The following is a 12216-nucleotide window of genomic DNA, read 5'->3' on the forward strand; positions in this document are numbered from 1 at the left end:
GGTTGTAATATGGTTTTAAGATTGTGTATTCTAATTGATGTAATAGATGCATATTTCTAATTAAATTTGTTTTATTTAAGTTTAATTTCGCGTTCTTGTCTTTTTGTACTTCCATTTGGATTTCTTTACATGAATTAAAGATTAAGGATGAGCGTGTTAAGAATATATATATAATATAATATATCATATTTAAGCGACAACATTTAGACTAGTCAACGCTATAAGCATACCCTACGGTTAATGTTTCTTATGCTTCGCCATTTGACCGACGTAAATATATTTTAAGTGTCGGCGGTTTACCCGACTCGATAGGTCTACGTATAGCATCGCGTTCATATACTATGCTGAAATGTCAAAGCGAAATGCCTAATCTGAACGACTCTAAAGGCCTATCCTGTATTGGTGGCCTCGATTTTGATAATCCTTTTCTCTTCCACAACAATGAAACTATCACGCTTGAGATAAGGGCCAAGATAGTTATTCCACCAAAGTCGACAACTCTTATGGTATCTGTCCTACAGTATTCATCAAAAGGGTAAATAACACACACATATGGACACACCAACAAAACTAATAAAATGAGCTCTATGGTTTAAAAAGGTTAAAAGAAATTACAAACTTTAACGTATGTATATACGAGCACTTTTAGGAATAGATGTCCAATTACCTGCACCATATTTTTTTTTGTATTTAGAGTTGATGAGAAGTGGTTACAAAGTGGGGATATATGTAGGGTATAAACTTATTGACATTTATTACGCCAAACCAGCAAACTCCGGTATAAAATATGTCATAATCACTATGTTTAGAATACCTTTTAAGCATAAAGCAAAATATCTTTATTAACATAGTTCATCATAACAATAATCGGCTTTAACATAGATGATCCAAATACTAATTACCAAATTTTAACCAGATTAACATATTTATCCAAATGTTATACTAAGTATCAACTATAATGCTCTAATAATTATGCAGAACAAGGTATGTATATATACCATTAAGGTCTAATTAATAACTAAAAGTTCATGTTAGAAGAAAAAATATACTACTATTGTAATGTTGTAAATAAAATTAATATTATACCAAAAATATACTACTAAGTTTGTATCAAGCCTAATACCTGGAGATTATTGGAAGAATACTGGAGCATTTTTTTCATTTTTTCATCATCAATATGAGGAGAGTTTCTTAGGTTCTTGTTTGATCTAAAATATGAGTTAGCCACATTTATATTAAAGTGTAATATTCAAAAGCACTCAAACAAAGTTTCAAGAACAACAAAAATAATTGAAAAAAATATTAAATGCACTCTATTTAGTTATGGACATAAAAATAAAAAGTCTTTAGAACTATTAAAGTTTTGGATTTTGTATAATGATGCACATAAGCAATAATCTTATTCTTTTATAATACTTTTTAAATCCCAATTTTTTATATACACAAGAATCAAACATATTCCATAACAAATTCATTAATTTATAATACAAAAATTGAAAATTAGAATTTATTAATATCAAGAGATGAAAATTCATAAAAAATCATTATATATGATAGGCTAAATATACAATCACTTAAGTAAGAGCTACACCAAAGATCATATCTAACTAGAGAAATAAAAACTACTAACACAGTGTTTACCAAGCATACCAGGACCATATTATTATATATGTTCATGTGGTATATTTAAAATATAAAGCCCATGAGATGAGAAAAGATCAGGAGAGGGGCTACCTAGATTAGGGTTTTTCTGTAAAACAATGTGCAAGGTGAGATGAATCACGAGATGAGAAGCCAATGAGACGATAAGAGATCGGGAGAGGCCCGCTACCTAGATCAGGGTTTTTTCTTTAGAAAAATAGGTTACAAATGTCGGGGGTAATTATAAGTAGCTCACTAGGTGGGCTGAGCCTTATTGCAAAAAAGTTTAAAATTCTAATAGTGAAAAATATAGACAATTAGTATAAATTAATTTAATCATATGCCTAATCTTCTTTTAATTTGTAAGTCACAATTTCAAAAAAAATAGTTTGTTAATATATGGAAATTAAAATTAAATCTAGAAAAAATATTTAATTATATCCTATAATCACAAAATAAATCATATAAATAATTACATACTATAAGCGTGATAGTTTATATTAGTACATGTAAATCATATAAAAAATTACTCTTCAAGAAAACATGAATTGCGAATATGAATTCCCCAACAAAGAGACATTCAAGAGTAAAAAACTGAACCCAAATCTCTGGAATCTCAATAATTTCCTTTTTGCCATAACACTTGAAACCAAGATCCTACCAAATATAAAACCTAACATATTTCAACAATAAAAACTTGAGTTTGAAACTTGTAAAATAGTGTTAGATGAAACTATATATTATATAGCAATCCAATTAATAGTAAACATGATTTTATTCTTACTCTTGGATGTAAGGTGCTAGGATATAACGTTTATCTTTATCGGTAACCAAAAAATTTGTCATGTACTCAATTGCTTTTTCATACCGTGGTTGCAATAGATGGTCATATGGTATTGCTAATCTAGATGGCAACATGAATGCAAACGTATCATCTTTCAATTGTTTGCACGATGTGCTAACATACCTACAAATATTATTCATCACAATAAACATGTGTGTGGTAATAGATTTTAAAGTAAATTTAGAAAAAGAGACTTAGTCTTACTTCACAAACATTTCCACAATGGGTATGTTTTACCAACTCATTGTCAAAAATTGATTGACAATTGATGGATGTGCTTGAACAAAAGCTGGTGAATATGGGTGTTGAGAAAATAGGTTTGCCTCCAATTCCTTCTGTTGTAGACACCTTGACCAGTCCCCTCGTTTGGGTGTCGAGAAATGAAAAGATTTGACCCATCCAAGTTGATTAACTATACCCTACTAAGTTTTCCTGACAGTGTAACATGCCAAAAACAGTTGGGTGCTAATGTTCTTGGATCAAAGAATGTGTAAAGAACTCATGATGATGATGTTCTTGAATCAAAGTGTGTGGAAAGAATTGATAATGCTGTTGAATTAGAATCTGGAAAAGCCAGTGTTGATGCTTCGGCAAGTAAGAAGAGACGGCTGAGTTCTGGTGATGTTTATGGGGAAAGGATGTTGGCTTGCATGAAAGGGAAGGTAAAATATGATGCTTTGGTTGAGGATACTTTGTCTGAAGAAGAAAATTTTACAGAATTTTATAATGAATTGTGCAGGGAATCATACAGTGAGAAAATAACTCGTGGCACTGAATCAGAGGAGAATAGTTCTAATGACTTATTTGTGCCCGGAAAGAAAGATTCTAAGGTGTCGAATAGGGGTAGAAAGAGGAAGGCTAGTGGAAGGGGGAGGTCAGGGGGTAAATTGGCTATGTTTCTTAGAAGTTGAGTGATTAAATATTTGGAAAAAGTGTATTAGAGAAAAAAAGATGGTAGTGTCATGAGAGAAGTTAAACAGAAATTAAAATTTGAGCAATTGCAACAAAGCTACGCAACTTAAACATGTATTTTTGTCTTGTTTATGAAGGTGTTACAGAATGAGACTAACCTGATCCTACGAGTAGTTACCTGGAAATGACTGTCCTGAACCTGCCGGTAGTTTTTGGCAAGTTACACAGCTGTCAGGAAAACCTAGCAGAGTATAGTTAATCAACTTGGATAGGTCAGATCTTGTCATTTCTGAAAATTTAAAGACGGGACTGGTCCGGGTGTCTACAATAGAAGAAATTGCAGGCAAAACTATTTTCTCAACACCGAGATTCGACATCTTTTGTTCCAGCACATCCATCAGTGTCTTGCACTTACCTAGTCTCCGATACTGAAATCGTGTAGCAATAAGGGGTACTTCTCCCACTTTGTCTCCAAAAATTCTTAAAGTTGCAACTGAGACAACTTCAGCCGTTTTCTACAAGATCACAGTATAAAAGCCTCGATAATCTAATCGTTTCACCTTCGATGGCCTACTAACGATTACATCTTCAGCAACATCCCTCCCATTTCAGGGTTCTTTTACAGATTGGAAAAATTCATGCATCACAGTAATAGCCTGATTCAGCTTTCTGGTTGTCTTGATATTAATCACATTTTCCTCATTCTTTAAAATAGTCCAACTTAAATTATTGTCCCCAACCACAAATGTTTTTCCCAACAATTCACCAAAGGCCAGCAGATATGCACTTGCACTTTTCACAACAAAACCATTTCTTCCTTTCTGGGTCTGCAACACAATACCCTCGTTTGGGTTTTGAGAAATGAAAAGATTTGACCCACTAAGTTGATTAACTATACCCTACCAAGTTTTCTGACAGTGTAACATGCCAATCACAGTTGGGTGCTAATGTTCTTGGATCAAAGAATGTGTAAAGAACTCATGATGATGATGTTCTTGAATCAGAGTATGTGGAAAGAATTGATAATGTTGTTGAATTAGAATCTAGAAAAGCCAGTGTTGATGCTTCGACAAACAAGAAGAGACGGCTGAGTTCTGGTGATGTTTATGGGGAAAGGATGTTGGCTTGCATGAAAGGGAAGGTAGAAGATGATGCTTTGGTTGAGGATACTTTGTCTGAAGAAGAAAATTTTACAAAATTTTATAACGAATTGTGCAGGGAATCAGACAGTGAGAAAGTAACTGGTGGCACTGAATCGGAGGAGAATAGTTCTAATGACTTGTTTTTGCCCGCAAGGAAAGATTATAAGGTGTCGAATAGGGGTAGAAAGAGGAAGGCTGGTGGAAGGGGGAGGTCAGAGGGTAAATTGGCTCTGTTTCTTAGAAGTGGAGTGATTAAACCTTTGGCAAAAGTGTATTACATAAAAAAAATGATAGTGTCATGGGAGAAGAAAGGGTGACTACTGAAGGCGTTGATTGTTCTTGTTATTATAAGATTGAAGACACCTTCACAACAACAATAACAAGAACAATCAACCCCTTCACTAGTCATCCTTCCTTCTCCCATGACACTACCATCTTTTTTTCTCTAATACACTTTTGCCAAAGGTTTAATCACTCCACTTCTAAGGAACAGAGCCAATTTACCCCCTGACCTCCCCCTTCCACCAGCCTTCCTCTTTCTACCCTAATTCGACACCTTAGAATCTTTCCTTTGGGGCAAAAACAAGTCATTAGAACTATTCTCCTCTGATTCAGTGCCACCAGTTATTTTCTCATTGTCTTATTCCCTGCACAATTCGTTATAAAATTCTTTAAAATTTTCTTCTTTAGACAAAGTATCCTCAACCAAAGCATCATCTTCTACCTTCCCTTTCATGCAAGCCAACATCCTTTCGCCATAAACATCACTAGAACTCAGCCGTCTCTTCTTGTTTGTCGAAGCATCAACACTGGCTTTTCCATATTCTAATTCAACAAAATTATCAATTCTTTCCACACTCTGATTCAAAAACATCATCATCATGAGTTCTTTACACATTCTTTGATCCAAGAACATTAGCACCCAACTGTGATTGGCATGTTACACTGTCAGAAAACTTAGTAGGGTATAGTTAATCAACTTGGTGGGTCAAATCTTTTCATTTCTCAAAAATCCAAACGAGGGTATTGTGTTGCAGACCCAGAGAGGAAGAAATGGTTTTGTAGTGAAAAGTGCAAGGGCATATCTGCTGGCCTTGGTGAATTGTTGGGAAAAACATTTGTGGTTGGGGACAATAATTTAAGTTGGACTATTTTAAAGAATGAGGAAAATGTGATTAATGTCAAGACAACCAAAAAGCTGAATCAGGCTCTTACTGTGATGCATGAATTTTTCCAGTCTGTAAAAGAACCTTGAAATGGGAGGGATGTTGCTGAAGATGTAATCTTTAGCAGGCTATCGGAGGTGAAACGATTAGATTATCGAGGCTTTTATACTGTGATCTTGGAGAAAACAGCTGAAGTTGTCTCAGTTGCAACTTTAAGAACTTTTGGAGACAAAGTGGGAGAAGTACCCCTTATTGCTACGCGATTTCAATATCGGAGACTAGGTAAGTGCAAGACACTGATGGATGTTTTGGAACAAAAGAAGTCGAATCTCGATGTTGAGAAAATAGTTTTGCCTGCAATTTCTTCGGTTGTAGACACCTAGACCAGTCCCGTCTTTGGATTTTGAGAAATGACAAGATCTGACCGATCCAAGTTGATTAACTATACTCTGCTAGGTTTTCCTGACAGATGTGTAACTTGCCAAAAACTACCGGCAGGTTCAGGACAGTCATTTCCAGGTAACTGCTCGCAGGATCAGGTTAGTAGGGATGGGCACGGGGGCACTTCGGGGTCGGGGAGAGCTATCCCCGACCCTGATCCCCGAATTCAATACCCATCCCCGAACCCCGAACGGGGATTATTTTCCTCTCCGATCCCGCCCCGAACGGGGAACGGGGATCCTTGTGGGGATTCGGGAAATTTTAATTTTTAATAAAACAATAATAAGTTTATAATATATAATATACTTTTTAATATAAAAACTAACTGCTAAATCCTAATATACTGATAAAATAGTAATATTTTATATTTTCAATATCAAATCATATTAAAATTGATTTATAATATAAATAAACGATAATTTTAAAATATTTATAATCTATCAATAAAAATAAATATCATTTTTTAAATTATATTATATTATAAAAGTTATCTATTTTTCATAATATATTTAGTATTATATATATATATATATACACACACAATCGGGGTCGGGGATCGGGGAGACCCAATCCCCGAATTGTTTATAAAACGTTCCTCGATCCCCGCCTCCGAAAAATTTCCCGAATCCCCAACCCGATCGGGGCGGGGATCGGATCGGGGTCGAGCGGGGCGGGGTGAATGCCCATCCCTACAAGTTAGTCTCATTCTGTCACACCTTCATAAACAAGACAACAATAAATGTTTAAGCTGTCTAGCTTTGTTGCAATTGCTCATATTCTGTTGAACTTAGATTACCTTTTGAATTACCTATGTAACATATTTTCTAATCATCTCCGAGTCCTATCATTGCTTAGATTGTTTCTTTCAGATTTAATTATAACCTTATTAAACTTTTACATCTTCAAAAAAGTTGAGTAGTTGTGTTATCTTAATCCTATGAATTTACTGTTTCGTTAACTTCTGTGAGCCACATATAGGGTGTACCTAACTATAATATCTTAATAAATCTACACAACAAAGTATGAATAGTATTGAGGTACAAAAAAATATATTAATGTTATAATATTATAACTAAAAGTTTATGTTATACTACCCTGAGAATATAAAATATATTAGTGTTATAATTTTATATCTAAAAGTTTATGTTATAATACCTGGAGAATATAATTAATTTAGAGAATACTGGAGAATTTTCTTCATTGATTCCGCAAACAAGTAATTAGCCACGTGTATATTAAAATGTTGAAGGTGCAATATTCAAATCTAATAGCATAAAGTTTCAATTCAAATACACTATGTGTGTGTGTGTAACATTCATAGACTCCTTATTCACTTATGTGATCTATTTTACTTGCATAGTGGACATTAAAATAAGAAGTTTTCACCACTATTGTAATTTTGGATAGTGTATAGTAATGCAAAGAATCATTATTCATATTCTTTTACTGATTTTTTTCATATAAATAAGAATCAAACACATATTTCATAATAAATTCATTAATTTACAAATATAATATATTAAAATTAAAATTCACTTAAATCAAGATCTTATATGAAATATATGAGGAATAGAGATCACAACAAATTCATCATATATGTATAGCCTAAATATACAATCATTAAGGAAGAGATACACCAAAGGTCATATCTAGCTACTGAAATGAAAAACCACTAACACACATGTTTATATCAATATGTGTTCATGTAGTACATTTAAAATTGTAAAGAGTATAAACATATACCTTAGTATAACAAGAAGCACTGTGAGATGGAACCCATGAGAACAGAGATCTAGATAGGGCTCAGAGAAGAGATCTGGAGAGGACTCGGTGATACCTAGATTAGGGTGAGATATAGGGAACCCATAAGATGATGAGAAGGGATGTGGAGGCGGCTGCTACTAAGTTTATACTTAGTTTAGGGTTTCCCTATGTGCAAATAGGTCCTAGGTATAAGTGGGCTACAAGATGGGCTGGGCCTAGTCGCAAACAACTAGCAAATTTTTTTGCTTTATAAACCACCTATTTTATATAAGTGTCAAAATATCCAAACACTCCCACATTAGTTTTAATTAAAATAAAATAAAACTATATGTTCATTATGAATAATTTATTTTATAAAAATTAAAGATAACCTTATATGTTAAGTTAATTGTGGTTACCAATTTTATATCACTATTTTTTGAGATACAAATTAATTATATTGTAGGAAGTTTATCATTTAAATTTTAATATATTCAATTTACGAAAAATTTAATTTTAAAAATTAAGTTTTTATAAAATATAATATCAAGTTTATCAGTAATTACTAATACATAATGTACATTACATAAAAAAAAGTCTATTACTAATTAAATTAAAGTAAAACTTATATTATAAGTATTCTCTCCCTCTCTTAAACACGCACATATATATGGTTAAGTTATATATAATTATTTAATTATAATTTTATATAAAATAATAAAGAGAAAATAAAATAGTATCAATTATTAACAAATGTAACTGCAACAATTTACCTTTGTATCAAATACCTTGCAAAATGGTTATAATATCGCTCTCATCTACAATAAGGCACAAAAAATGTTGCACAAATTCTGAAATTTTTTACAACAATCAAAAAATTGGGGTAGCAAAAAATTGATGTTACTTTTTTTATTTCTTGTTAGAGTGGGGAGTAGAATGCAAATGTGAGAATATGATTTGTATATAATAACATAATACCAATGTTGCCTACTTTATCAAGATATCCCCAAAAATGGGTCAAGAGGTAGGACTCATTTTGAATAGACTCATTTTGAATAGAGATGAGTCTCAGGGGTAATTTGATAAATCTGAACAATTTTTTTTGAATGATAATAATTTCTGAATGATATAATTTCTGAACGAGATAATGAGTGGTTGTTTGATAAAATTCAACCATAATTTCTTAACCGTTTAAATTTGTAAACAAATATATGTAAAATTTGATTATATTATATTTATTTGATTATTATTAATTAAGAGCTATGATTTTATAAGTTATGCATTCAAAAAATATATTTTATTTAAATATAATGACTTTAAGGTTAAACAAAATTTGCATAAATATAATAATAACAATAATATAAAATCAATATATTATTTTACACCTCACTATATTATAGTAGATAATTGATTATATTTATCATATCATAATTAAAATTTGGGAAATCTACAAAACTACCTATCTTTTCTTTTATTGTTTTCAAAAATACTACCTTCCAGAATTATTTTTAAAAATACCTTTTCATAAAAAAAAAATCTCAAAAATACTGTTTGCAACTTTTGCAACCTCATTTGCAACTACAGGCGGCGCCAGCCGTGTTGCAACCTCTTTTGCAACTTCATATGCAGCTGAATTCCTGATTTCAAGTTCCAGTTTTCAAATGTCATTTTCGACCTCATTTTCAGGTGCATATGGTTGCATTCAGTTGATTCTATTGTAATCTAATGGCCCCGCCAGGGGCACACCATACATCTGTTGTTACTTACAGTTTTCAGTTGCATTTAGTTGCAACTGAGGTTGCAAATGAAGTTGCAAAAGTTGCAACTGCAGTTGCAACCTCATTTGCAACTTTTGCAACCTCATTTACAACTATATATAGTTTTCAGTTGCATTTAGTAACTTTTGCAACTGCAGTTGCAACTTCATTTGCAACCTTTGCAACCTCATTTGCAACTTTTGCAACTTACAGTTTTCAGTTGAACTAGTTGCAATTGCAGTTGCAACAGTTGCAACTTTCCATTTTTATTTGCAACTTTTGCAACCTCATTTGCAACTTTTGCAAAATCATTTGCAACCTTTGCAACTTTTACGGCTGCGCCGCCCAAGGTTGCAAATGAGGTTGCAAAAGTTGCAAATCGTATTTTTGAAAAAAAATTTTATGAAAAGGTATTTTTAAAAACAATGAAAAAGATGGTAGTATTTTTAAAAAAATAATTTTACAGATGGGTATTTTTAAAAAGATCCCTTAAAATTTATGATACATAAACATTAACTTAAAATTAATAAGGAATGTTTATGCTAAAAGAAAGAAATACTATTTATTTGTTATTTCATGTTAAAGAAGTAACCAGCGATCTTGTTTATACACCATCTCAATGGTCGAGCTGCATTTCAGTGACCCAATCGTCCAGAAACTTTTTTGTCTCGTCCATACTCCAGAGACATGAAAACTTTGTTGGATAAACTAATATTATGGAAGTTGAGGAGTGCATTAAGTATGGTTCATAGAATTAAGGAGATGTATCTGATCATGTATCTTTTATCATTCATGTATTTGGTTTGTATTCTCCTATTATATAAAGGAGACAAAAGATTGAACAATTATAACAGAAATTAAAAAAAAACCTCTTGTTCCTTATTCTGTTCCACACCTCACACACTGAAACATATACACAAACTCTGATATACACAAACTCTGATTTACATAATTACAACAGCTTGGTATCAGAGCACTACAAACATGAATAACTCTTTTGCTGTTCCAAAACTTACCAAAGAAAATTATAGCCACTGGTGTATTCGGATGAAAGCTTTGCTTGGATCACAGGAGGCATGGGAAATTGTTGACAAAGGATACGAGGAACCAGAGAATGAAGGAGCGTTGAATCAAGCGCAGAAAAACAATCTGGCAAAATCTCGAAAACAAGATCAGCAAGCTCTGTCTATTATACATATGGGCCTGGATGAAGGCATGTTTGAGAAGATTGCATCTGCAACAAAAGCAAAGGAGGCCTGGGAGATTTTGCAGAACAATTTTAAAGGTGTTGACAAAGTAAAGAAGGTACGATTACAAACTCTACGTGGTGAATTTGAGTCTTTACGTATGAAAGATACGGAATCAGTCCTGGATTACTTCACGAGGGTTTCCTCTGTTGTAAATCAAATGAAGAATTATGGAGAAAAGATTGAAGATGCACGTGTGAATGAAAAAATATTAAGATCTTTAAATACAAAATTGCAACTTGTTGGAATCTCTATTGAAGAGTCAAATGATATAGAGACCATGACTGTTGATCAACTGATGGGATCTCTGCAAGCATATTCAGACAGATTACTAAAGAAGGAGGAGACAGAATCTCAAGCATTGAAAACTGATGTCTCAGTTGAAGACAAAGATAAAGTCCTATATACGCAATACAGTAGAGGAAGAGGACGTGGACGTGCAAAACAGTTTTTTACTCGAGGAAGAGGAAGAGGTCCTGTAAACAACAGATTTGAAGAGAAAGTGCAGACAAATCAACAAAACTGGCGTGGTCAAGGACGTGGCCGTGGCAGAGGTGGAAGATCATATTCTGGAAGAGGAAGCAGATCTGTAGAATGTTATAATTGTGGAAAGTTTGGACATTATGCCAAAGACTGCTGGTTTAACAAGAAGGTTGAAGAAAATGCAAATCTAGTCGAAACGGAGGAGCAACAAGACAAAGGTGTTCTACTAATGGCCTGCAAAGGTATGATTCCTGAAGATGATATTATGTGGTATCTTGATAGTGGGGCCAGCAATCATATGACTGGCCTCAAACATCTCTTTACTAATCTGAAGGAAGTAAATTCTGGAGTTGTGTCATTTGGAGATTCTTCGAAGATAGAAGTAAAAGGAAAGGGTGAAGTATGTTTCACTAGAAAGGATGGCCAACGAGGAAAAATTGAAGATGTGTATTATGTCCCTGACATGAAGAATAATATTCTGAGTCTTGGACAGCTAATTGAAAAAGGATACTCAATTTTTATGAGAGATAAAGTCATGTGCTTGAAGGACAAAAATGGCAGGACAGTTGCTAAAACTGAAATGTCTCCAAATCTAATGTTCAAGCTGAATCTGAAGAACATACAGGAGAAATGTTTACAAGCAAAATCAGAAGATACAGCAACTTTATGGCACAAGAGACTTGGCCACTTACACTATGGTGGTTTGAAGGAGTTGGCCAACAAAGGAATGGTTCATGGACTACCAAGCATGGATCATACAGGCGGTTTTTGTGAAGATTGTGTGCTGGCAAAACAAACAAGGAGTTCATTCCGGAAAAAGGCGACTTATCGTGCTTCAAA

This window comes from Daucus carota, chromosome 5 (assembly GCF_001625215.2).
Source record: "Daucus carota subsp. sativus chromosome 5, DH1 v3.0, whole genome shotgun sequence".
Lineage (NCBI taxonomy): Eukaryota > Viridiplantae > Streptophyta > Magnoliopsida > Apiales > Apiaceae > Daucus > Daucus carota.